This window comes from Lolium rigidum, chromosome 6, assembly GCF_022539505.1.
Source record: "Lolium rigidum isolate FL_2022 chromosome 6, APGP_CSIRO_Lrig_0.1, whole genome shotgun sequence".
Taxonomy (NCBI): Eukaryota; Viridiplantae; Streptophyta; class Magnoliopsida; order Poales; family Poaceae; genus Lolium; species Lolium rigidum.
In genome coordinates this window covers 57,709,364-57,736,269 of record NC_061513.1, presented here as the reverse complement: position 1 = coordinate 57,736,269, position 26,906 = coordinate 57,709,364, and the positions used below count along the sequence as shown (strand labels likewise).

The 26,906-nt window shown below is 41.2% G+C and overlaps 1 long non-coding RNA gene across 1 annotated transcript; it reads right to left on the bottom strand.

Moving 5' to 3' along the window:
• Positions 1 to 1,249: 1,249 nt before the first annotated feature.
• On the bottom strand, positions 1,250 to 3,995 carry LOC124667223. The gene is made up of 6 exons (XR_006991200.1): positions 3,901 to 3,995; positions 3,508 to 3,623; positions 3,290 to 3,399; positions 2,192 to 2,578; positions 1,907 to 2,038; positions 1,250 to 1,365 (listed from the first exon to the last, which is right to left on the bottom strand). It is a non-coding gene; the product is annotated as an uncharacterized LOC124667223 (long non-coding RNA).
• Positions 3,996 to 26,906: the final 22,911 nt, after the last annotated feature.

Genomic DNA, 26,906 nt, shown 5'->3' with positions numbered 1-26,906 from the left:
ATAGAGCCCGCAAAGAATGGACGAAGTGCATGAGAAGTAAACAGCAAACATAACACTTTACTTGGAGAAGGAGATCGATAGTTCAACTTGTAAAATCTCTTTTCCTTTTATACCGCTGGTTGAGTATGAGACAGACCTCGGCAGAAGTAATTCAGTGTGTTTTACTTGTAGAATTAGCACCAAAGTAAAGAAGAAAAAATAGCATGTGAAGCGTGAGGTTAAGAGTAATATATGGTGCAGATTGTGGCCGATATAACTGATTAAGCAGATCTAGTCACCTCACACCTTGTAGTCTACAGCCTGCAAATAAGGGAGATATTCGATTGATATAGATTTGCATGCTTAGAAACAAAGTATGTTGGGCTGACCCTTCATGGCGCAAAAGATGCAACGTGCAGAAAAGGATAAATAAGAAAAAACTGGAGTACATTATTTCGAAATAATAGAACTATTCAGTTTCACTCTCCATTTTTTAGCGCTAGGAGAGAACTAACCTGAAAGCGATGCTTATAGACTTGGGAAATTTTCTCAAACATGTGTGGTGCATACCCGCACCCGGACATGACTGACTACTAGATGGACCTCGTGCGTCTTGCCGCACCATTCTCTGTTGTTATCGTTCTATTTTTACGCACTATCATTTGTTATCATTTATTTTTACGCACCGTCTAATAACCCTAAGTGAATAATGGGGATAACAGGTAATTTTTTGATCTAATTGGACAATCGTACACATGTTTCCATCTCAAGCACAAATACAAAACTATTCCTTTCAAGAGTACACACACAGAAATTATTCAGAACTTTATGCCCATGAGCAATCAGATCACATATTGTCGGTCCGATTGGATGTTTTAACATGCCAGAATATCCAAAGGAGAAGCCAGTTCATTCCAAGACATTATATTACATGCTCAAAACACCCAGCCCGTGAACAATCATTTATAACTTATAACCCACTGATGTATATGTGTACAAAGTGTTTATCAGTCTGTACACACAATGATAAATAAAGATGAACCAAAATACTGCAATTAATTTTCAAGACCGTAACAAAAGACATAAAAGAAATTGACAATCTCAAGATATTCTGCCTTCTTCAATGAGACCCAAGCTTCTCCGAGCAATTCCTGCACATTTTCAAGGAAAGGATGGGATACCCAGAATGCAATATGCTTGCTAAGAATAATAACCTTGGGAGATAGCTTGGAATGATATGTCATGCGAGAAGAAGGCCATTTCGTGGCTTTGAATATTCGGACATGTCTAGGAGTTCCAATGCACAGAGGAAGATGGCAGATCAAGTGCATCCCCTGTAGTGGCTTGGTCTTCATCAGTAATGCTCAATGCTTGAGATGTATTTTACTGCAACAAAGCTCCTAATCATGGTTGGACTTGCACACAAGATTTTTATCAGTCGTATGAGATCTAATTTAAAATGCTGCATTGCATGCCAGGGAGGGTCCATGGTAGAGTACCAAAAGGAAATACAATAAGTGTACTATAAGTGGCAACATAAAACACATTGTATCGTGAAAATTTGAACAGAAAAATTGACGAACTTATAATTATCTAAATCAAAAGGTTAGTAACATGATTTCAAGCATCCAAATTTAATCAATTAATAGCACCTCCACGACATGCTCTGTTTTGGCATTGCAGAGAGAATCAAGAATACATATCCGCTAAAAAGGAAAAGGCCAACTGATGATTTCCTTTCCCATTTTTTCCCCGAGAGTGGCTTAGCAATTAGCCAAATGTATACAAAATACATGTCTTAACATATAGACAAAAGGGTTGCGGAAGAAAAATAAGCATTCCAGATTGTAATTGACAATGGACAGTTATTTGTTGAAACAGTGCATAATAGGCAAGATATGAGATAATATGAACTTAAAATACTCACCTTCACTATTTCAGCAATTTCGGATTGAAAGGTCCCATCCAATGGTGACCACTATCCATATATGCTCCTGACTTGGCCCAACAAAGAAGACTCCTGATATTTTATCAGGAATTGGATCGTAGGCACTCTCACCTGTCGGAGATGTATTTTTGAGTTCTTAAAGTGTGACGTTAAAGTATTTTGCAAATCCATATGCGCTAATAAGTGTAATGTTGTCAGTTACTGACATATATTAGAAGAGCAGTATGAGTAATCCCAGAAGAGAAAGAAGTATAAGCTTGTTACCTGTAGGAGCACCGCTTAACCAACCACGTCAAGGTGGAGAAGGATGGGGAGAATTACGTGGTAGTACGGAGGTGATGTGAGCAAAGGCCGCGCTGAAAATGCCTATGGCAGAATCAGCTACTAAAGGAACATCTTCAGATGGAGCATACTGCTAGAATCAGATGTTCCATAACCTTACTTCAGCTGCCATGTCGAGAAAAATGATACAAAGAGATTCTCCTGCCCATTACCACCATTCCAATTTCCGAATTCCACCCAAGGAAGATTTCATGTGAGTGCACGCTCCGTCGACGTTAAGAGCTTTCACTACATCAGCCATGCATTCCAAATAACTACAAGAAGGTGCAGTCGATGATTCAAATGTATTACCACCATCCTAATATTTCCCTAGAATAATAAAGGCAGTTAGAATTAGTACTCATATGACCAGTACAAATAAAAATAAAACATGTAATGTCATAATTTGCCCATGGAGCTCGTATTATCAATGGCTTTTTTTACAGAAGACATAATAGTTGGACAGGGCACTACTGCTATTGAGTACTTTTCACCGACGGTTGATAAGTAGCAAAGACTACCAAGCAGAACCATTACGCTATGGCTGGTCTTGTAAAAATTGGTAACCTACATAAACAAATTTTACTAAAAATTGGTAACCAGTACGCTATTACTCCGCAGAGCACAACTGGATGCATGACTTTATGTCATATAACTCAACATAAAAAAATCTCCAATGCAGTTGTCTTAAAACAAGGTATAAGAATACACTTATAGGTTTCCTGAGACTACCTAACTTGATCTATAGTGAATTTTAATACAGAGCTACATTTAAACTTGGGTTAGCCTGAATTACCTCACACTTCCATTAGAACTTGTGTTAGATAACGTATGCATTATGCTATTTTAGCACATTTTTTCTCATTTAAGTAATTTCCGACTCACAAATCCAATTAGACAGAAACAATAGATTTGCAAGATGGTACCACCACCAAGTGCTGAAATAGATTCTGAACATTGTTAATTCATGCTATACTTAGACTAAATTCCCATCAGAGAGTTATATTACTAATCTATGGACATAAAGATAATAGGTTGTACCTTTGAGGAGCCTTTTCACCTAGCTTCCCTGGGTTACTGCCATTTGGACAGATCTGCCACGAAGATCAACCACACCAAATGTGTCTGCATATGTATTTTTGCAAGTTTACCTAGACAAACAAATGGATTCCATGGATCAAAAAATATATATATATATACTGTAGCCACAAAACATTTATGCAATGTAAACATTTATACTATCTGGCATGCGGACTCACCAAATATTTCGCCTAAGTTTTTTTTTACAAAGTGAGTTATCAGTGATGCTAGAAAGTGATTCAGTTAAAGCTAGAAACTTCTGATGCATGTCTGCAGATCAATTGTGATCGATTTCCTACAAAATAGAACATAACCAACAGTATTAAGAACAAGCACAATTTGCCATTGATGCCCTTTCATATATGATGCGAGAATCAAATAGAATGGAGGACTACTACTTAATAAGTTGAAAGAGAACTACAACAGCACTTTCAGACGGTATCACCTCATGAAATGAAAGAGAACTTGGCTATGCCCACAGCAATATCAGTGTCTAACAGAATACATTTTGTGGTAAAAACCAACAGTTCATATATATACACAAAAAATGTAACCAGATGGAGGAATATCACCATCTCTGTCGGAAGGGGAAGAGGTGTTGCCAACCCTCCCTGCGGTCGCACGGAGCTGGGCTAGCGCAAGCGGCCAATGATGGCGCAGAGTCACGACGCAGCTCGCCGGGGAGGAGACGTTGGCCAGCCTTCAGCCTGCCGGTCGTAGTTCTATTTAAATAAGAGTCTCAAAACTGAATAAACAGCATATATCACTAAACTATGACAGCTATAAATATGTGAACTGCTGATTAGACATGCAAGTTAAATTCCGTGTAAAGCGGACATCGCCTTTTACAACTGGTTTGCAAAATCCTGCCATGACAAGATTTACTGAAACACAACCTAAATAAAGATCCCGATCCATAACCGTGACAAATCTTACCATGTTAGATTTACTAAAATATAAAGATGGATAGCTAGGTAAATATCCTAATCCATGACCGTGGAATATGAGAGGTAAAATTACTTTGAGAGCCACTCCTAAATACATTTTTTTATAGCAGTAGATTCCCAGATTCATCAATTCACCAACCGAAAAGAAGAAAGTATAATCAACCACGAGCTTTTCTATCGGAAAAAGATCCAAAAGGCACAGAACCTTGCAAGGAAGACCCTTGATGAGGATGTGTCCAATCTCGTGGATGGCGCTAGCCTGCTGCAGGTAGGTTCTCGCGGGGACAGGGCGGACGGCGACCTTGCGCTGCGTCGAACTCGTCGGATCTAGATGGAGAGGGGCCCTTAGAAAAGAGAGGCGGTGGGAGAGCGTCCAACCAGCACGGACATGGCGTTCTTCGCCGTGGGAGAACCTCACCTCTCCTCCATGACCATAAGGAAATAGAGCACATACGACGTAGGACCTGGATCTCATGTCGAGAGAGTGGCGCCGATCAAGAGTGGAGGCGGCCACCGGCGATTTTGCAAGCCGAAGAGGGGGAGGGGGAGGGGACTCGTGTAGTCGTGTGTGTCTTCTCCTCGCTCACACCCGGTCTCCGGCTAGCGACACGCAAGGCACAGAACCGACATCAACAAGCGAGGCCCAACCAAGGGCCCATCACCGAACGCACTTAACGAGAACGACGAAGTGGTCAACAGGAAACGAACTTGCCTCCATGATGGGACCCGCGAAAGTGACATGCGAATCAACCACGAGAGCTCGCAACCCTGGGAGCTTAGTGCTCTTTAGGGATAGAAAAATATAATTTCACTTCATACGCACACCGACGAATCAACTAACTCCTGCCACCAAAGCAGCGGAGGCGGGAGAGGAGCATTTGCTTGAACCACTTCTACCAGGACTCCGATTTGAGGTCTGTGTAGCCGGCCGTGATCCTTTCCGGGTCATGTCCGGTGGACCGGTGCACCTGTCGAGCTTACTTCCTTCGTCGCAATCCTAGGATTTTTAAGTCTAGATGCCTATTATGCCAACACATCGCAATTCCAGGAAGATTGTTTTTGCGAGACATAACAGTTGAATATCATAGAGTCATCATTCATTACAAATCATAGTTTTTTTACAACAATAGATCACATGATCCACACTTACAATAATAGTTGATCTAGAGATCAACACACACACAACACATAACGGAAGCGAAGTTGTAGTAGTCCATCTAATCCACAGGCAACGCTTGACGTTAGAAGACGATCCTAGTTATCGTAGACGTCCTGCTGTCCGTCATCCTGATACTGTTGCTCCTCTTCATAGTCTGGCCATTTGAATAGCGAGGGACACAGCCATGAGTACTTTCAAGTGCTCGCAAACTAATACTAATGTAAGTATTAACAGTTTTAGTGAGAGGGTTCTAAGCTCTAAGTTTATTTGCATAAAGCAAGTTTTATTTCATAAGCATTTAGTAACAAAGACTATTCATTTGTCTAACTTAACTAAGTGGGAACATTAGTGTCATTCCCACAACTCTGTTGTGATTCAAATCAAAGTCACCTTTTGGAAAATTTCTGATGACGGAACAGTATGGCCTTTCCAACTGTCCATGACCGCGGACGCGGCTATTCGAATAGGTTTACACTCTGCAGAGGTTGCACACTTGTGCCACAATATTTGATTACATCCATCAGGGATAACCCTGAATAATCATAACTCAGTATGCGGATCTGATACGTCTCCGACGTATCGATAATTTCTTATGTTCTATGCCATATTATTGATGATACCTACATGTTTTATGCACACTTTATGTCATATTCGTGCATTTTCTGGAACTAACCTATTAACAAGATGCCGAAGTGCCGGTTCTCGTTTTCCGCTGTTTTTGGTTTCGGAAATCCTAGTAACGAAATATTCTCGGAATTGGACGAAACAAAGACCCGGGGGCCTATTTTTCCACGGAGCTTCCGGAAGACCGAAGAACATACGAAGTGGGGCCACGAGGTGGCGACACCACATGGCGGCGCGGCCAAGGGGGCCCGCGCCGCCCTATGGTGTGGGCCCCTCGTCGGGCCCCCGACTCGCCCTTCCGCCTACTTAAAGCCTCCGTCGCGAAACCCCCGATGCGAAAAACCACGATACGGAAAACCTTGCCGAGACGCCGCCGCCGCCGATCCCATCTCGGGGGATTCCGGAGATCTCCTCCGGCACCCTGCCGGAGAGGGGATTCATCTCCCGGAGGACTCTACACCGCCATGGTCGCCTCCGGAGTGATGAGTGAGTAGTTCACCCCTGGACTATGGGTCCATAGCGGTAGCTAGATGGTTGTCTTCTCCTCATTGTGCTTCATTGTTGGATCTTGTGAGCTGCCTAACATGATCAAGATCATCTATCCGTAATACTCTATGTTGTGTTTGTCGGGATCCGATGGATAGAGAATACCATGTCATGTTAATTATCAAGTTATTTCATATGTGTTGTTTATGATCTTGCATGCTCTCCGTTACTAGTAGAGGCTCCGGCCAAGTTTTTACTTTTAACTCCAAGAGGGAGTATTTATGCTCGATAGTGGGTTCATGCCCGCATTGACACCTGGGACGAGTGACGGAAAGTTCTAAGGTTGTGTTGTGCTTGTTGCCACTAGGGATAAAACATTGGCGCTATGTCCGAGGATGTAGTTGTTGATTACATTACGCACCATACTTAATGCAATTGTCCGTTGTTAGCAACTTAATACTGGAGGGGTTCGGATGATAACCTCGAAGGTGGACTTTTTAGGCATAGATGCGGTTGGATGGCGGTCTATGTACTTTGTCGTAATGCCCAATTAAATCTCACTATACTTATCATGTCATGTATGTGCATTGTTATGCCCTCTCTATTTGTCAATTGCCCGACTGTAATTTGTTCACCCAACATGCTTTTATTTTATGGGAGAGACACCTCTAGTGAACTGTGGACCCCGGTCCATTCTTTTAATACTGAAATACAAATCTGTTGCAATACTTGTTTTACTGTTTTCTCTGCAAACAATCATCTTCCACACAATACGGTTAATCCTTTGTTACAGCAAGCCGGTGAGATTGACAACCTCACTGTTTCGTTGGGGCAAAGTACTTTGGTTGTGTTGTGCGGGTTCCACGTTGGCGCCGGAATCTCCGGTGTTGCGCCGCACTACATCCCGCCGCCATCAACCTTCAACGTGCTTCTTGACTCCTACTGGTTCGATTAAACCTTGGTTTCTTACTGAGGGAAACTTGCCGCTGTGCGCATCACACCTTCCTCTTGGGGTTCCCAACGGACGTGTCAACTACACGCATCAAGCAAATTTATGGCGCCGTTGCCGGGGACCTGAAGAAAAGCTACACCACAAAGATTTCTAACTCCCACGTCAACTACACGCCGGCAATAAATTTACGGCGCCGTTGCCGGGGAGATCAAGACACGCTGCAAGGGGAGTCTCCACTTCTCAATCTCTTTACTTTGTTTTTGTCTTGCTTTATTTTATTTACTACTTTGTTTGCTGCATTATATCAAAACACAAAAAAATTAGTTGCTAGTTTTACTTTATTTGCTATCTTGTTTGCTATATCAAAAACACAAAAAAAAAATTAGTTACTTGCATTTACTTTACTTGATTCATTATGTTTCCTTTTAATTTTACCACAAAAAACATACCGGTAGGACAAGGGTCTATAATTGGGAGGAACAATATAGAAGAATTTTTACCCATGTTAGTACCGTTGAAGATTTTGAAGATAGACACTTGGTAGAACTTGCTCCTACCTATGAAATTGCTGCTGCTTGCTTTAGTTCGCTTGTTGGAAACTAAATTTGTTAATCTCAATCCTATAATCCAACACATGTTTCTTACACTTGGTGATTTGGAAGAGGGGGAAAAGAAAGATTTTGTTTTAGAAACCCTTCTTAGAGAATTTGGTGGTCTAGCAAGAGAGGCTAGAAAGGTCTTCGCTAAATTTAATATGCTTGGTTCTCATACTAATTTTGTTGGTATCCTTGAAAAAATGGATATGGATAGGATAAGGTACACTAATAATGCTAATGATGGTGGGGAGATCAAAGCACCAATACCATGTAAACTCCTAGCTATGAATGATGCACTAGAACATAACTATGCTTGGCTTGTTCCTGAAAATTTGTTTGATGAGAGTAGCAAGCCCAAGACTAATGAGAAGGGAGACGCTGAAACTTATGTATCCAATATACTATGCATGGTTGAGAAAACTCCAAACCCCGCTGTAGGTGCACCACCCTTCGATAATACTTGAGATACACTTTCTGCGCCTAGCTGAAAGGCGTTAAAGAAAAGCGCTTATGGGAGACAACCCATGTTTTTACTCCAGTATTTTTGTTTTATATTTGTGTCTTGGAAGTTGTTTACTACTGTAGCAACCTCTCCTTATCTTAGTTTTATGTTTTGTTGTGCCAAGTAAAGTCTTTGATAGAAAAGTAAGTACTAGATTTGGATTACTGCGCAGTCACAGATTTCTTTGCTGTCACGAATCTGGGTCTACCTCCCTGTAGGTAGCTCAGAAAATTAAGCCAATTTACGAGCATGATCCTCAGATATGTACGCAACTTTCATTCAATTTGAGCATTTTCGTTTGAGCAAGTCTGGTGGCCTAATAAAATCCATCTTTACGGACTGTTCTGTTTTGACAGATTCTGTCTTTTATTTCGCATTGCCTCTTTTGCTATGTTGGATGAATTTCTTTGATCCATTAATGTCCAGTAGCTTTATGCAATGTCCAGAAGTGTTAAGAATGATTGTGTCACCTCTGAACATGTGAATTTTTATTATGCACTAACCCTCTAATGAGTTGTTTCGAGTTTGGTGTGGAGGAAGTTTTCAAGGATCAAGAGAGGAGTATGATGCAATATGATCAAGGAGAGTGAAAGCTCTAAGCTTGGGGATGCCCCGGTGGTTCACCCCTGCATATTATAAGAAGACTCAAGCGTCTAAGCTTGGGGATGCCCAAGGCATCCCCTTCTTCATCGACAACATTATCGAGTTCCTCCCCTGAAACTACATTTTTATTCCGTCACATCTTATGTACTTTGCTTGGAGCGTCGGTTTGTTTTTGTTTTTTGTTTTGTTTGAATAAAATGGATCCTAGCATTCACTTTATGGGAGAGAGACACGCTCCGCTGTAGCATATGGACAAATATGTCCTTAGGCTCTACTCATAGTATTCATGGCGAAGTTTCTTCTTCGTTAAATTGTTATATGGTTGGAATTGGAAAATGCTACATGTAGTAACTCTAAAATGTCTTGGATAATTTGATACTTGGCAATTGTTGTGCTCATGTTTAAGCTCTTGCATCATATACTTTGCACCCATTAATGAAGAAATACTTAGAGCTTGCTAATTTGGTTTGCATATTTGGTTTCTCTAGAGTCTAGATAACATCTAGTATTGAGTTTTGAACAACAAGGAAGACGGTATGGAGTCTCATAATGTTTACCATATGTCTTTTATGTGAGTTTTGTCTGTACCGTTCATCCTTGTGTTTGTTTCAAATAACCTTGCTAGCCTAAACCTTGTATCGAGAGGGAATACTTCTCATGCATCCAAAATACTTGAGCCAACCACTATGCCATTTGTGTCCACCATACCTACCTACTACATGGTATTTATCCGCCATTCCAAAGTAAATTGCTTGAGTGCTACCTTTAAAATTCCATCATTCACCTTTGCAATATATAGCTCATGGGACAAATAGCTTAAAAATTATTGTAGTATTGAATATGTACTTATGCACTTTATCTCTTATTAAGTTGCTTGTTGTGCGATAACCATGCTTCGGGGACGCCATCAACTATTCTTTGTTGGATATCATGTGAGTTGCTATGCATGTCCGTCTTGTCCGAAGCAAGAGAGATCTACCACCTTCATGGTTGGAGCATGCATATTGTTAGAGAAGAACTTTGGGCCGCTAACTAAAGCCATGATTCATGGTGGAAGTTTCAGTTTGGACATATATCCTCAATCTCATATGAGAATAATAATTGTTGCCACATGCTTATGCATTAAAGAGGATTCCATTATCTGTTGTCCATGTTGTCCCGGTATGGATGTCTAAGTTGAGAATAATCAAAAGCGAGAAATCCAAAATGCGAGCTTTCTCCTTAGACCTTTGTACAGGCGGCATGGAGGTACCCCATTGTGACACTTGGTCAAAACATGTGCATTGCAAAGATCCGGTAGTCCAAGTTAATTAGGACAAGGTGCGGGCACTATTAGTATACTATGCATGAGACTTGCAACTTGTAAGATATAATGTACATAACTCATATGCTTTATTACTACCGTTGACAAAATTGTTTCATGTTTTCAAAATAAAAGCTCTAGCACAAATATAGCAATCGATGCTTTCCTCTTTGAAGGACCATTCTCTTTACTTTTATGTTGAGTCAGTTCACCTATATCTCTCCACCTCAAGAAGCAAACACTTGTGTGAACTGTGCATTGATTCCTACATACTTGCATATTGTACTTGTTATATTACTCTATGTTGACAATTATCCATGAGATATACATGTTACAAGTTAAAAGCAACCGCTGAAACTTAATCTTCCTTTGTGTCGTTTCAATGCCTTTACTTTGATTTATTGCTTTATGAGTTAACTCTTATGCAAGACTTATTAATACTTGTCTTGAAGTACTATTCATGAAAAGTCTTTGCTTTATGATTCACTTGTTTACTCATGTCATTACCATTGTTTTGATCGCTGCATCCACTACATATGTTTACAAATAGTATGATCAAGGTTATGATGGCATATCACTTCGAAATTATCTTTGTTATCGTTTTACCTCGCTCGGGACGAGCGTAACTAAGCTTGGGGATGCTTGATACGTCTCCGACGTATCGATAATTTCTTATGTTCTATGCCATATTATTGATGATACCTACATGTTTTATGCACACTTTATGTCATATTCGTGCATTTTCTGGAACTAACCTATTAACAAGATGCCGAAGTGCCAGTTCCTGTTTTCTGCTGTTTTTGGTTTCAGAAATCCTAGTAAGGAAATATTCTCGGAATTGGACGAAACAAAGACCCAGGGGCCTATTTTTCCACGGAGCTTCCAGAAGACCGAAGAACATACGAAGTGGGGCCACGAGGTGGCGACACCACATGGCGGCGCGGCCAAGGGGGGGCCCGCGCCGCCCTATGGTGTGGGCCCCTCGTCGGGCCCCCGACTCTGCCCTTCCGCCTACTTAAAGCCTCCGTCGCGAAACCCCTGATGCGAAAAACCACGATACGGAAAACCTTACTGAGATGCCGCCGCCGCCGATCCCATCTCGGGGGATTCGGGAGATCTCCTCCGGCACCCTGCCGGAGAGGGGATTCATCTCCCGGAGGACTCTACACCGCCATGGTCGCCTCCGGAGTGATGAGTGAGTAGTTCACCCCTGGACTATGGGTCCATAGCAGTAGCTAGATGGTTGTCTTCTCCTCATTGTGCTTCATTGTTGGATCTTGTGAGCTGCCTAACATGATCGAGATCATCTATCTGTAATACTCTATGTTGTGTTTGTCGGGATCCGATGGATAGAGAATACCATGTCATGTTAATTATCAAGTTATTTCATATGTGTTGTTTATGATCTTGCATGCTCTCCGTTACTAGTAGAGGCTCGGCCAAGTTTTTACTTTTAACTCCAAGAGGGAGTATTTATGCTCGATAGTGGGTTCATGCCCGCATTGACACCTGGGACAAGTGACGTAAAGTTCTAAGGTTGTGTTGTGTTGTTGCCACTAGGGATAAAACATTGGCGCTATGTCCGAGGATGTAGTTGTTGATTACATTACGCACCATACTTAATGCATTTGTCTGTTGTTAGCAACTTAATACTGGAGGGGGTTCGGATGATAACCTGAAGGTGGACTTTTTAGGCATAGATGCAGTTGGATGGCGGTCTATGTACTTTGTCGTAATGCCCAATTAAATCTCACTATACTTATCATGTCATGTATGTGCATTGTTATGCCCTCTCTATTTGTTAATTGCCCGACTGTAATTTGTTCACCCAACATGCTTTTATCTTATGGGAGAGGCACCTCTAGTGAACTGTGGACCCCGGTCCATTCTTTTAATACTGAAATACAAATCTGCTGCCAATACTTGTTTTACTCGTTTTCTCTGCAAACAATCATCTTCCACACAATACGGTTAATCCTTTGTTACAGACAAGCCGGTGAGATTGACAACCTCACCTGTTTCGTTGGGGCAAAGTACTTTGGTTGTGTTGTGCAGGTTCCACGTTGGCGCCGGAATCTCCGGTGTTGCGCCGCACTACATCCCGCCGCCATCAACCTTCAACGTGCTTCTTGACTCCTACTGGTTCGATTAAACCTTGGTTTCTTACTGAGGGAAACTTGCCGCTGTGCGCATCACACCTTCCTCTTGGGGTTCCCAACGGACGTGTCAACTACACGCATCAGGATCATCAACCATTAACCTTTCACTTACACATCCTAGTATAGGCACCTCCCCCATGAGTTTGGCCTCCCAGTGATAACCAACTGCTATCCGGGGAACTGCACAGGGCTTGGGTAGGGCATTCAACTCTTTTCACGTCATTTCACTTTCAACGGAGGCAGCCTTGGCATAACCTCTATGACGCTTGTTCAGAGGGAACCCATACTAAGACACATAAATTTTCAGCTAAAGCCTTACCCATAATCAGGTATTGTGGGGATACTCAAGAATTGGAATGGTATCGCATCCGAACCCAATCATCCGTGTTTATCAAAATCACCCTTTTATTCAAGTCACATTCACCTTCAAAAGCTTTCAATAGAATGACTCATCATTCCAAGATTTTCAAAATCAAAAGGTTCACATGTTCCCAGCTAGAGTAGTCACTTTTAATTTAGCACTAGCAACTAGTCATGAGGGGTGCTAATTAGCTTATAGCTCTTTAGGCTAACTTTGATATTCTTGCACTACTTCTCATCTAGACTCAAGTTAAATATAAAAGTAAAACTTGGAAATTCAAGTAAAAGCTTTGAGAGATAAAAACTGGGACTTGTAAAGTAAAGCACAAGTAGTATGGTATGAGTGCTTTGCTCAAGTTGAGCTTGCACTAGGGTAACTTGCAAGAGTTTAGCTTGCCTTGATTGGTACAGTGATCAAAGCTTTCTTCTTCTTCCTGGTAGTAGACCTCCTCCTCCTGGTATTCCTTGGTACTAGCGTCTATAAACGGATACGAAGTATACAATCACCAAACAAATCTTAAGGGCTAGACTAAACACACAAATGGTTCACACAAGCTATTCTAGCATCACAACATTAATAACATGTTGGTTGATTTTAGGTTCTTGTTAAGGAAAAATAATTTCCTCTCATTGAAAGTATTTATTAGGATTTCCATTTAGTTCTTTGGGAGAAATAACTTTCTCTCATTGAATCTTGTTAAGATTTAATCTCCTCAAATAATAAGGTATGAACACATGTTGACCAAGGTCAACACTTCACCCTTATCATTTGAGAAAAAGGATTTAAATGAGGTACTAAACCTCATGCATTTTAAATACTACTATTGCAACAATTTAATATCTCTAAGTAATCCACTATGAGATGCTATAGACCAAAGTCAACACTTCATATTGAATTTCTTAGGACCATGATTTAAATGAGAGAGAACCTCTCATACTATTTAGGAAATAATTTTGGATAATTTTAAATGGACTAGAAATAACCACATAGCCATTATTTTGCTCTAGCCCATGATCATACAAACAACTATGTGATGTTTTTACATATTCATGTAGAGTATGCGAAATGTGATTTATGAGAGTTGGAATCAACTCAAAATCACTTATGGTTGATTTTTAATAAATATTTGAATTTGGAAAAGGTTCTGCCTTGTTATTTTTACTACATTAATTCTATAATACTTCTAGGGTTGAGACCAGTGCGGTTGGTTAGAGATTTCACAAGCTTTCCAACAATACCAAATTCATAAAATTTGGCCCAGTGGATCTTTCTAAAATTAAAATTGAAATTGGAACCAGTATTGAAATTGAAATAAAACTGAAATTCAAAGTTTGAATTATTGGGCTTGGCGGGAACGACTTAACGGGCTGAAGCGAAAGAAACAGAGAAACCAGCCCAGCAGCGCGTCTCGCATGCGTGGGCTGCCTGACAAGGTGGGCTCCACCTGTCAGCGACCTTTAAACAGCGAAACGGTATGGGTTAACCAGAGGCGTGCGATTAGAACAAGATCTAACGGCTGGCGTGCGTCGTCGTCGGCGACGAGCGCAGCTCACTGGCGCGGCGAGGGCAGGGGGTCGGCGGCTCACCGGCGGTGCGGCGATCGTCGGCGAGGTGCTGCGGCGGCGTTGTGGACGACGGCGAGGCTCCAGGTACAAGCGGCATCGTCGGAGGTGGCTCCTAGCTTCTCCTCCTTCCGCGGCGTCTTCACGGGCTCCGGCGATGAAATTGGCTGGCTATGGTGGACAATGTGGAGCGGGAGGTGGTCGAGGCGAGTCAGAGAGGAGATGAGAGGTGAGCGTTGTGAAGATTGGAGGCGCGGGACGCCTCTATTTATAGCGGCGTCGGGGTCTGCGACTCGGTGCGGTAGGTCGTCCATGGCATCGTCGCTACAGGGGCGCAGAGGGGCTGGCGATGATGCGGGAGGGTTGGCGACATCATGGCGAGCACGACGCACTTCACGGCGGTGAAAACGAGGCAGTGACGCGCGCGGGAGCTTGACGGAAGCTTGCGGTACTGCGGCGAAAGTCGTCAACGATGCCGTCGTCTACTGTCCTCTCCGGCGCAGGTGAGTGTGTCTGGCGTGTAGCTGGTGTCGTGGCGGAGCTGCTGGCGCGAGGATAGAGCAAGGGGAGGACGAGGGTGACGTGGGGCGTGCGTGCTCTAGCGCGCTCCGGACATGCACACGTCGCGCTCTGGCGCTCACTGGACGTCACTGGGCGCGTGCGTTCCGGCCAGTGGCGTGCTCTCCTTCGTCGATGGCGAGTACCAGGGTGCTCAGGAGAGTGGGAGGGAGGTCAAGGACATGATGATGCATGGTTGAAGTGAGTGGAGAGGAGAGTTGGCAAGGTGATGACATAGGGCTCGGCATGATCATCATTAGGTCTGGCACAGTGGTGTAAAGGGCTGGGTTTGGTCCAGGGGATTGAGGAGAGTGTCTTTGCTGACTTGAGCAAGTTGGTTTAGTCTAAAACCCAAAGGATTATAGCAGGTGTTGAGTTGGTGATACGTCTCCGACGTATCGATAATTTCTTATGTTCTATGCCATATTATTGATGATACCTACATGTTTTATGCACACTTTATGTCATATTCGTGCATTTTCTGGAACTAACCTATTAACAAGATGCCGAAGTGCCGGTTCCTGTTTTCTGCTGTTTTTGGTTTCGAAATCCTAGTAACGAAATATTCTCGGAATTGGACGAAACAAAGACCCGTGGGCCTATTTTTCCACGGAGCTTCCGTAAGACCGAAGAACATACGAAGTGGGGCCACGAGGTGGCGACACCACATGGCGGCGCGGCCAAGGGGGCCCGCGCCGCCCTATGGTGTGGGCCCCTCGTCGGGCCCCGACTCGCCCTTCCGCCTACTTAAAGCCTCCGTCGCGAAACCCCCGAGGCGAAAAACCACGATACGGAAAACCTTACCGAGACGCCGCCGCCGCCGATCCCATCTCGGGGGATTCGGAGATCTCCTCCGGCACCTTGCCGGAGAGGGGATTCATCTCCCGGAGGACTCTACACCGCCATGGTCGCCTCCGGAGTGATGAGTGAGTAGTTCACCCCTGGACTATGGGTCCATAGCAGTAGCTAGATGGTTGTCTTCTCCTCATTGTGCTTCATTGTTGGATCTTGTGAGCTGCCTAACATGATCAAGATCATCTATCCGTAATTCTATATGTTGTGTTTGTCGGGATCCGATGGATAGAGAATACCATGTCATGTTAATTATCAAGTTATTACATATGTGTTGTTTATGATCTTGCATGCTCTCCGTTACTAGTAGAGGCTCTGGCCAAGTTTTTGCTCTTAACTCCAAGAGGGAGTATTTATGCTCGATAGTGGGTTCATGCCTACATTGATACCTGGGACAGTGACAGAAAGTTCTAAGGTTGTGTTGTGTTGTTGCCACTAGGGATAAAACATTGATGCTATGTCTAAGGATGTAGTTGTTGATTACATTACGCACCATACTTAATGCAATTGTCTGTTGCTTTGCAACTTAATACCGGAAGGGGTTCGGATGATAACTCGAAGGTGGACTTTTTAGGCATAGATGCAGTTGGATGGCGGTCTATGTACTTTGTCGTAATGCCCAATTAAATCTCACTATACTTATCATGACATGTATGTGCATTGTTATGCCCTCTCTATTTGTCAATTGCCCGACCGTAATTTGTTCACCCAACATGCTTTTATCTTATGGGAGAGACACCTCTAGTGAACTCGTGGACCCCGGTCCATTCTTTAATACTCGAAATACAAATCTGCTGCAATACTTGTTTTTACCGTTTTCTCTCGCAAACAATCATCTTCCACACAATACGGTTAATCCTTTGTTACAAGCAAGCCGGTGAGATTGACAACCTCACTCGTTTCGTTGGCGCAAAGTACTTTGGTTGTGTTGTGCAGGTTCCACGTTGGCGCCGGGATCTCCGGTGTTGCGCCGCACTACATCCCGCCGCCATCAACCTTCAACGTGCTTCTTGGCTCCTCCTGGTTCGATAAACCTTGGTTTCTTTCCGAGGGAAAACTTGCTGCTGTGCGCATCATACCTTCCTCTTGGGGTTCCCAACGAACGTGTGAGTTACACGCCATCAAGCATATTTTCCGGCGCCGTTGTCGGGGAGATCAAGACACGCCGCAAGGGAGTCTCCACTTCCCAATCTCTTTACTTTGTTTTTGTCTTGCTTTATTTTATTTACTACTTTGTTTGCTGCACTTATATCAAAACACAAAAAAAATTAGTTGCTAGCTTTACTTTATTTGCTGCCCTGTTTGCCATATCAAAAACACAAAAAAAATTTAGTTTACTTGCATTTACTTTATCTAGTTTGCTTTATTTACTATTGCTAAAATGGCCAACCCTGAAAATACTAAGTTGTGTGACTTCACAAGCACAAATAATAATGATTTCTTATGCACACCTATTGCTCCACCTGCTACTACAGCAGAATTCTTTGAAATTAAACCTGTTTTACTTAATCTTGTCATGAGAGAGCAATTTTCTGGTGTTAGTTCTGATGATACTACTGCCCATCTCAATAATTTTGTTGAACTATGTGAAATGCAAAAATATAAAGATGTAGATGGTGACATTATAAAATTAAAATTGTTCCCTTTCTCATTAAGAGGAAGAGCTAAAGATTGGTTGCTATCTCTCGCCTAAGAATAGTATTGATTCCTGGACTAAATGCAAGGATGCTTTTATTGGTAGATATTATCCCCTGCTAAAATTATATCTTTGAGGAGTAGCATAATGAATTTTAAACAATTGGATAATGAACATGTTGCTCAAGCTTGGGAAAGAATGAAATCTCTCGGTTAAAAATTGCCCAACCCATGGACTCGACTACTTGGATGATCATCCAAACCTTCTATGCAGGACTAAATTTTTCTTCGCGGAATTTATTGGATTCAGACTGCTGGAGGTACCTTTATGTCCATCACTCTTGGTGAAGCAACAAAGCTTCTTGATAATATGATGGTTAATTACTCTGAATGGCACACGGAAAGAGCTCCACAAGGTAAGAAGGTAAATTCTGTTGAAGAATTCTCTTCCTTGAATGATAAGATTGATGCTATTATGTCTATGCTTGTTAATGGTAGGACTAATATTGATACTAATAATGTTCCGTTAGCTTCATTGGTTGCTCAAAATTCTAGGCCATATCCTGCTAATAGTAATTCTTATAGTAGACATGTTTCACCTAATGAGGAAAAGATGTTAGAAATTGGAAGATCCACCAAGAGCTTTATGCAATCACAATATGAGCAAAATAAATTGTTTACTAAAACTATGAATGAACAATCTACCTTGTTGAAGAAAATAGGAAATCAACTTGAAAATTTAAATATGGAGATTTCTGGATTGCAAACTAAACTTGCAAATGCTGAAGACCGAATCTCATACATGTCTGCGTCACAATCTTCTTTAATTAATAAAATGGCTGCTAAACCTGAGGATATTGAAAATAAAATTGTCACTACAGCAAATGCCATCCAAGTTAGAATTAATGAGAATATAAGATTAATGGCTGAACTCGCGTGCTAGGTGGGATAGAGAAGAAAATGAAAAACTAGCTAAAAAGGAAAATGTAGCTAAAGTTTGGACTATTACCACCACTAGCAATGCTAATGATTCATATGTTGCTGCACCTCCTACTATCAATGGTAAAATAATTGGTGTTGGCAATGCTTCTACTCCTAGTGCAAAGCGCGCAAAATTACCCGAAACCGCTAAAACCGCTGAAACCGCTCGTGATCAAACCGCTGAAATTTTTTCCTACCTTGGGGATGATAATCCCATTGCTTTAGATTGTAATGATTTAGATTTTGATGATTGCCACATCTCTGAAGTTATAAAGTTCTTGCAAAAACTTGCTAAGAGTCCCAATGCTAGCGCTATAAATTTGGCTTTCACAAAACATATTACAAATGCTCTCATAAAAGCTAGAGAAGCGAAACTAAAACTTGAAACTTCTATTCCTAGGAAGCTAGAGGATGGTTGGGAGCCCATCATTAAAATGAGAATCGAAGATTTTGATTGTAATGCCTTATGTGATCTTGGTGCAAGTATTTCTGTTATGCCTAAAAAAGTCTATGATATGCTTGACTTGCCACCATTGAAAAACTGTTATCTGGATGTTAACCTCGCTGATAATGCTAAAAAGAAACCTTTGGGGAGAGTTGACAATGTTCATATTATGGTTAACAATAACCTTGTCCCCGTTGATTTTGTTGTCTTGGATATTGAATGCAATGCATCTTGCCCCATTATATTGGGAAGACCTTTTCTTCGAACCGTTGGTGCTACTATTGATATGAAGGAAGGTAATATTAAATATCAATTTCCTCTCAAGAAAGGTATGGAATACTTCCCTAGAAAGAGAATGAAGTTACCTTATGATTCTATCATTAGAACAAATTATGATGTTGATGCTTCATCTCTTGATAATACTTGATACACACTTTCTGCGCCTAGCTGAAAGGCGTTAAAGAAAAGCGCTTATGGGAGACAACCCATGTTTTTACTCCAGTATTTTTGTTTTATATTTGTGTCTTGGAAGTTGTTTACTATTGTAGCAACCTCTCCTTATCTTAGTTTTGAGTTTTGTTGTGCCAAGTAAAGTCTTTGATAGTAAAGTAAGTACTAGATTTGGATTACTCGCGCAGTTCCAGCATTTCTTTGTTGTCACGAATCTGGGTCTACCTCCCCGTAGGTAGCTCAGAAAATTAATCCAATTTACGTGCATGATCCTCGGATATGTACGCAACTTTCATTCAATTTGAGCATTTTCGTTTGAGCAAGTCTGGTGGCCTAATAAAATCCATCTTTACGGATCTGTTCTGTTTTGACAGATTCTGTCTTTTATTTCGCATTGCCTCTTTTGCTATGTTGGATGAATTTCTTTGATCCATTAATGTCCAAGTAGCTTTATGCAATGTCCAGAAGTGTTAAGAATGATTGTGTCACCTCTGAACATGTGAATTTTTATTATGCACTAACCCTCTAATGAGTTGTTTCGAGTTTGGTGTGGAGGAAGTTTTCAAGGATCAAGAGAGGAGTATGATGCAATATGATCAAGGAGAGTGAAAGCTCTAAGCTTGGGGATGCCCCGGTGGTTCACCCCTGCATATTATAAGAAGACTCAAGCGTCTAAGCTTGGGGATGCCCAAGGCATCCCCTTCTTCATCGACAACATTATCGAGTTCCTCCCCCGAAACTACATTTTTATTCCGTCACATCTTATGTACTTTGCTTGGAGCGTCGGTTTGTTTTTGTTTTTGTTTTGTTTGAATAAAATGGATCCTAGCATTCACTTTATGGGAGAGAGACACGCTCCGCTGTAGCATATGGACAAATATGTCCTTAGGCTCTACTCATAGTATTCATGGCGAAGTTTCTTCTTTGTTAAATTGTTATATGGTTGGAATTTGAAAATGATACATGTAGTAAATTGCTATAATGTCTTGGATAATACTTTGCACCCATTAATGAAGAAATACTTAGAGCTTGCTATTTGGTTTCTCTAGAGTCTAGATAACATCTAGTATTGAGTTTTGAACAACAAGGAAGACGGTATGGAGTCTTATAATGTTTACCATATGTCTTTTATGTGAGTTTTGTTGTACCGTTCATCCTTGTGTTTGTTTCAAACAACCTTGCTAGCCTAAACCTTGTATCGAGAGGGAATACTTCTCATGCATCCAAAATACTTGAGCCAACCACTATGCCATTTGTGTCCACCATACCTACCTACTACATGGTATTTATCCGCCATTCCAAAGTAAATTGCTTGAGTGCTACCTTTAAAATTCCATCATTCACCTTTGCAATATATATCTCATGGGACAAATAGCTTAAAAACTATTGTGGTATTGAATATGTACTTATGCACTTTATCTCTTATTAAGTTGCTTGTTGTGCGATAACCATGCTTCGGGGACGCCATCAACTATTCTTTGTTGGATATCATGTGAGTTGCTATGCATGTCCGTCTTGTCCGAAGCAAGAGAGATCTACCACCTTCATGGTTGGAGCATGCATATTGTTAGAGAAGAACTTTGGGCCGCTAACTAAAGCCATGATTCATGGTGGAAGTTTCAGTTTGGACATATATCCTCAATCTCATATGAGAATAATAATTGTTGCCACATGCTTATGCATTAAAGAGGAGTCCATTATCTCGTTGTCCATGTTGTCCCGGTATGGATGTCTAAGTTGAGAATAATCAAAAGCGAGAAATCCAAAATGCGAGCTTTCTCCTTAGACCTTTGTACATGCGGCATGGAGGTACCCCATTGTGACACTTGGTCAAAACATGTGCATTGCAAAGATCCGGTAGTCCAAGTTAATTAGGACAAGGTGCGGGCACTATTAGTATACTATGCATGAGACTTGCAACTTGTAAGATATAATGTACATAACTCATATGCTTTATTACTACCGTTGACAAAATTGTTTCATGTTTTCAAAATAAAAGCTCTAGCACAAATATAGCAATCGATGATTTCCTCTTTGAAGGACCATTCTCTTTACTTTTATGTTGAGTCAGTTCACCTATATCTCTCCACCTCAAGAAGCAAACACTTGTGTGAACTGTGCATTGATTCCTACATACTTGCATATTGTACTTGTTATATTACTCTATGTTGACAATTATCCATGAGATATACATGTTACAAGTTGAAAGCTACCGCTGAAACTTAATCTTCCTTTGTGTTGCTTCAATACCTTTACTTTGATTTATTGCTTTATGAGTTAACTCTTATGCAAGGCTTATTGATGCTTGTCTTGAAGTACTATTCATGAAAAGTATTTGCTTTATGATTCACTTGTTTACTCATGTCATTACCATTGTTTTGATCGCTGCATTCACTACATATGTTTACAAATAGTATGATCAAGGTTATGATGGCATATCACTTCGGAAATTATCTTTGTTATCGTTTTACTCGCTCGGGACGAGCGGAACTAAGCTTGGGGATGCTTGATACGTCTCCGACGTATCGATAATTTCTTATGTTCTATGCCATATTATTGATGATACCTACATGTTTTATGCACACTTTATGTCATATTCGTGCATTTTCCGGAGCTAACCTATTAACAAGATGCCGAAGTGCCGCTTCTCGTTTTCTCGCTGTTTTTGGTTTCGAAATCCTAGTAACGAAATATTCTCGGAATTGGACGAAACAAAGACCCAGGGGCCTATTTTTCCACGGAGCTTCCGGAAGACCGAAGAACATACGAAGTGGGGCCACGAGGTGGCGACACCACATGGCGGCGCGGCCAAGGGGGCCCGCGCCGCCCTATGGTGTGGGCCCCTCGTCGGGCCCCCGACTCGCCCTTCCGCCTACTTAAAGCCTCCGTCGCGAAACCCCCGGGCGAAAAACCACGATACGGAAAACCTTACCGAGACGCCGCCGCCGCCGATCCCATCTCGGGGGATTCCGGAGATCTCCTCCGTCACCTCGCCGAGAGGGGATTCATCTCCCGGAGGACTCTACACCGCCATGGTCGCCTCCGGAGTGATGAGTGAGTAGTTCACCCCCGGACTATGGGTCCATAGCAGTAGCTAGATGGTTGTCTTCTCCTCATTGTGCTTCATTGTTGGATCTTGTGAGCTGCCTAACATGATCAAGATCATCTATCTGTAATTCTATATGTTGTGTTTGTCGGGATCCGATGGATAGAGAATACCATGTCATGTTAATTATCAAGTTATTACATATGTGTTGTTTATGATCTTGCATGCTCTCCGTTACTAGTAGAGGCTCTAGCCAAGTTTTTGCTCTTAACTCCAAGAGGGAGTATTTATGCTCGATAGTGGGTTCATTCCTACATTGATACCTGGGACAGTGACAGAAAGTTCTAAGATTGTGTTGTGCTGTGGCCACTAGGGATAAAACATTGATGCTATGTCTAAGGATGTAGTTGTTGATTACATTACGCACCATACTTAATGCAATTGTCTGTTGCTTTGCAACTTAATACTGGAAGGGGTTCGGATGATAACTCGAAGGTGGACTTTTTAGGCATAGATGCGGTTGGATGGCGGTCTATGTACTTTGTCGTAATGCCCAATTAAATCTCACTATACTTATCATGACATGTATGTGCATTGTTATGCCCTCTCTATTTGTCAATTGCTCGACCGTAATTTGTTCACCCAACATGCTTTTATCTTATGGGAGAGACACCTCTAGTGAACTGTGGACCCCGGTCCATTCTTTAATACTCGAAATACAAATCTGCTCGCAATACTTGTTTTTACTCGTTTTCTCTCGCAAACAATCATCTTCCACACAATACGGTTAATCCTTTGTTACAGCAAGCCGGTGAGATTGACAACCTCACTGTTTCGTTGGGGCAAAGTACTTTGGTTGTGTTGTGCGGGTTCCACGTTGGCGCCGGGATCTCCGGTGTTGCGCCGCACTACATCCCGCCGCCATCAACCTTCAACGTGCTTCTTGGCTCCTCCTGGTTCGATAAACCTTGGTTTCTTTCTGAGGGAAAACTTGCTGCTGTGCGCATCATACCTTCCTCTTGGGGTTCCCAACGAACGTGTGAGTTACACGCCATCAGTTGGCAGAATTGTGCTCATAAGGTGCTCGACCAAATGGCCGCAAGAGATGAACTTTGGAATTTTGCAAAGATTTTCTGTGGAGTTCATTCTAATATAATTTGGCACACAATGGTGGTGGTGTGCAAAATTGAGTTGGTTTGTGAAATTTCAAAATGGGCCTAATCTTAAATCTGATTTGATGTTCCCTCTTTGCCTCCTTTTCTGAAGCAGTAGAAAGAGAGTTAGTCAAAGTGGTCAACATCAAAGTTGTTCATCTTGATGAGGTCTTGGATGAGGTGCAAAGAGTTGGGAGGGTTTGGTTTAGAAATCTCTTAATCCAGGTGCTCAAAGTGGGTATCCTGATGTGAAAGTCAAAAATGACCATTATCACATGTGATTAAGTTTTGCATTTAATTTTGATTTGATTTGAGTTTCTTTGATTCCAAAGTGGTTCTTAAGTGTTTAGTAGCATTACCCAACCATTGGCACAAGTCAAATTGGCCTAGGTTTAAGATTTTCAAAAATGGCCATAGGCTCATATGTGAGGTTTTTTGCAATTTCTTATTTTCTTCTTTTCTTCTTCTTTTCTTCTCTTTGATCACATTCATAATGGTTTAGGGTTTTAGCACATTTGATAAGCCTACCAACAATCATCATGGCAAAAACGCAAGGATTAAGTATGAGCACTATGCATAGCACATATGCAAAATAAAAGTTTTTGTTAGTTCTAAATTTTCAATATTGGAAACCACCTTTCTCATTGATTTGAAATTTGGGATGTTACAGTTCCTCTACGTATCTGGATGTGCAGAAATAGCTCGTGGTGGCAGCAAGTGGGGCTGGCCAGGTTGGGACAACTCCAATGTTAGCGTCCCTTCTGAAGAGACGTCCAGCTTGCGCGAGAGGAGCGATCGTAGCATGGGAGACTGGGACATGGATATTGATAACCGGGAAAGAGAAGTGATTTATACACAACGCAAGGTGATAAGGACAAATAAATTCATCGTTTCTTTTGCAAATTAGTGAAGAAGATGAAGAGGGAGGGAACCAATCAATGGGGCGTCTGGTGGGATTCGGGGGTAGTATCCGAGGAACAGTTGAACATACTTATTTGGTGAGATGAGAAGACGATAGGATCTCCCAAGGTGACAAGGTCTCAAACAAAAAGGAATTTAATGACTGTTTTATTCATGACGTTTTAGAGGTGTTTTCTCTTTTTTAAAGGATTAAATTAAATCTGAGAATTTGGTGAGTTGGCAGGTTGATGATGTGGCATGCTTGCAAGTTGAGAGAAAGCAAGTTGAGATAAAAGATTACTTTCCCCGGCTTCATTCTATCACAAAGTGGAACAGACTGTCTCCTTAACTGATACAAGTTTTTCTATTCCACTTTCAGATTTTTTTTAAGCATGGAGATCTAATATTTGGATTTCAGCTTTATATAATCTCATGTTTTATTATTTTTCAGGAAAGAAATTTAGTATACCTTGGGATCAATCAGAATTTCTAGAAAGACAAAAATCTTATCATGAAACTCATGTTAACTTACATAATGAGCACATGAGTTGGAAATGGTTCAAGCTTTTGAACCGTTACAACAAATATCTGAGGTATTTCAATCACTCTTTCCTTATGATGGACGTGCGCGGCAAAGTGTGCCTTTATGTTCTAGTTTAGAGAAGAGATGATGGACTGAATGTGCAAAACATGTTTTTTTGTCAATAGGAGTCAGTTGCGATTTTTTTCTTATCCATCCGCGCATCTAGTTTGGAGAGTTGGACACTTTACTTTTAATATACCCCCACCGAAAAATATCTTCAATATGTTTGGAAAATGGTAAGATTGGAAATAAGATAAAGGCTAGAATTCGTACGGTAGTATGTGCCTTAGTTTGGATAATATGCAATTGTAAAAACAATGCTATTTTTAATGAGATCAGTACCCCTAATTTTCTCTAGAGGTTGTATACATAGCTACCTAGTGAATACACATGTGGTCCTTCCTCCTTCTAATAGAGGAACAATGGGTGCAATCGTTGATGCCGGTTGTATCTTCAACAAGGGTGGTTGACTGCACTCTAAGTATCTAATAGATTGCAAGATGCATAGATGCTTTTATGTTGTTTTTTCACTAGTTAATTCATTTTGTCGTTTTGCGTGACTCGTGAAATATAAATTTTAAATATAAAAAATTGCAATAAATGAAGGTTCTGTGCATCGTTTCGATGCAAAAGTCAATGCAAAGTTCCATTTTTGAAAAAAAAATAGGTGCATAAATAATACAACTCTATTTCCCTGATTGGCTAGATTTGGATTAATATTATATAAAATCCCAGTAGATGTAGAAATATGAAATATTTAACCTAAAATTGAAATGCAAACATATTTGTAAATAATTTTCGGTTTGCATTCAATAAATATAGGCGTGAGGTGAGTCATAACACACTGAAGGTAGAAGAGAATCACTCTTCAAAGAAGATGTGCCACACAATATGGGTGAGAAGATGCTAGGTGCATAGGTCAAAATCACATCAGTTTTAACACTAAAGTCATGTAAGTGAGCTTTAAGAAAGTGAATGTACCTCCCAGCCAACGACCCAGATTTAAATCCGCATGAACGTAGATTTTGGTTTTCATTATTTTAAAAAATCACTGTAGAGGCTTCTCCTACCGTATTCCTTTGAAAAAAACAAAGTTCATGTAAGAACAAGCTTTGAAGTCATAAAGTTGGGAAAAATAATTCTATATGTACAAGAAATATAATAGTGCTATATCATTGCTCGCCCACCAAATTTCATATGTTTGCTGTACTGAAACCATTTATAGACTATCACGCCCTATTTGGATGCAGGTGTTTGGATTTGTGGCATCCATGATGAAAGATATTTAGGTGGATGCTTAGAAAAATAAACTCTAACTAGGCACCTTCCCTGAACAAATAAGCACTGGTGCTTAAGATTTTTTTGTTTATTTTCATAAGCACTTAACTAAGCAACTTGGTTAATTTGTGCAGCTATGTGCATCTCAGTTATACAGAGTCCAGATGTAATGATTAAACCTTTTCCGTAATAAAGCATCCGAAAAAGATAAATAAACTTGCATTGTTCATGGCCTTATAGTTTAGTTCAGATTGAAAAGAAGAAGAAAACGAAGTATGTGGAGCAATTAATGTGAAACATGGTACAACGTTAAACCGGACATAAACATCGAAGCAAAGAAGTAAGGAACAAAGGAGACAGCATCATACACTTAATCCGAGGGCATCGCCTGTTATAAGGAAAGTGTTCAAATGAACATCAAATGCGCTCAACTGACGCAGGT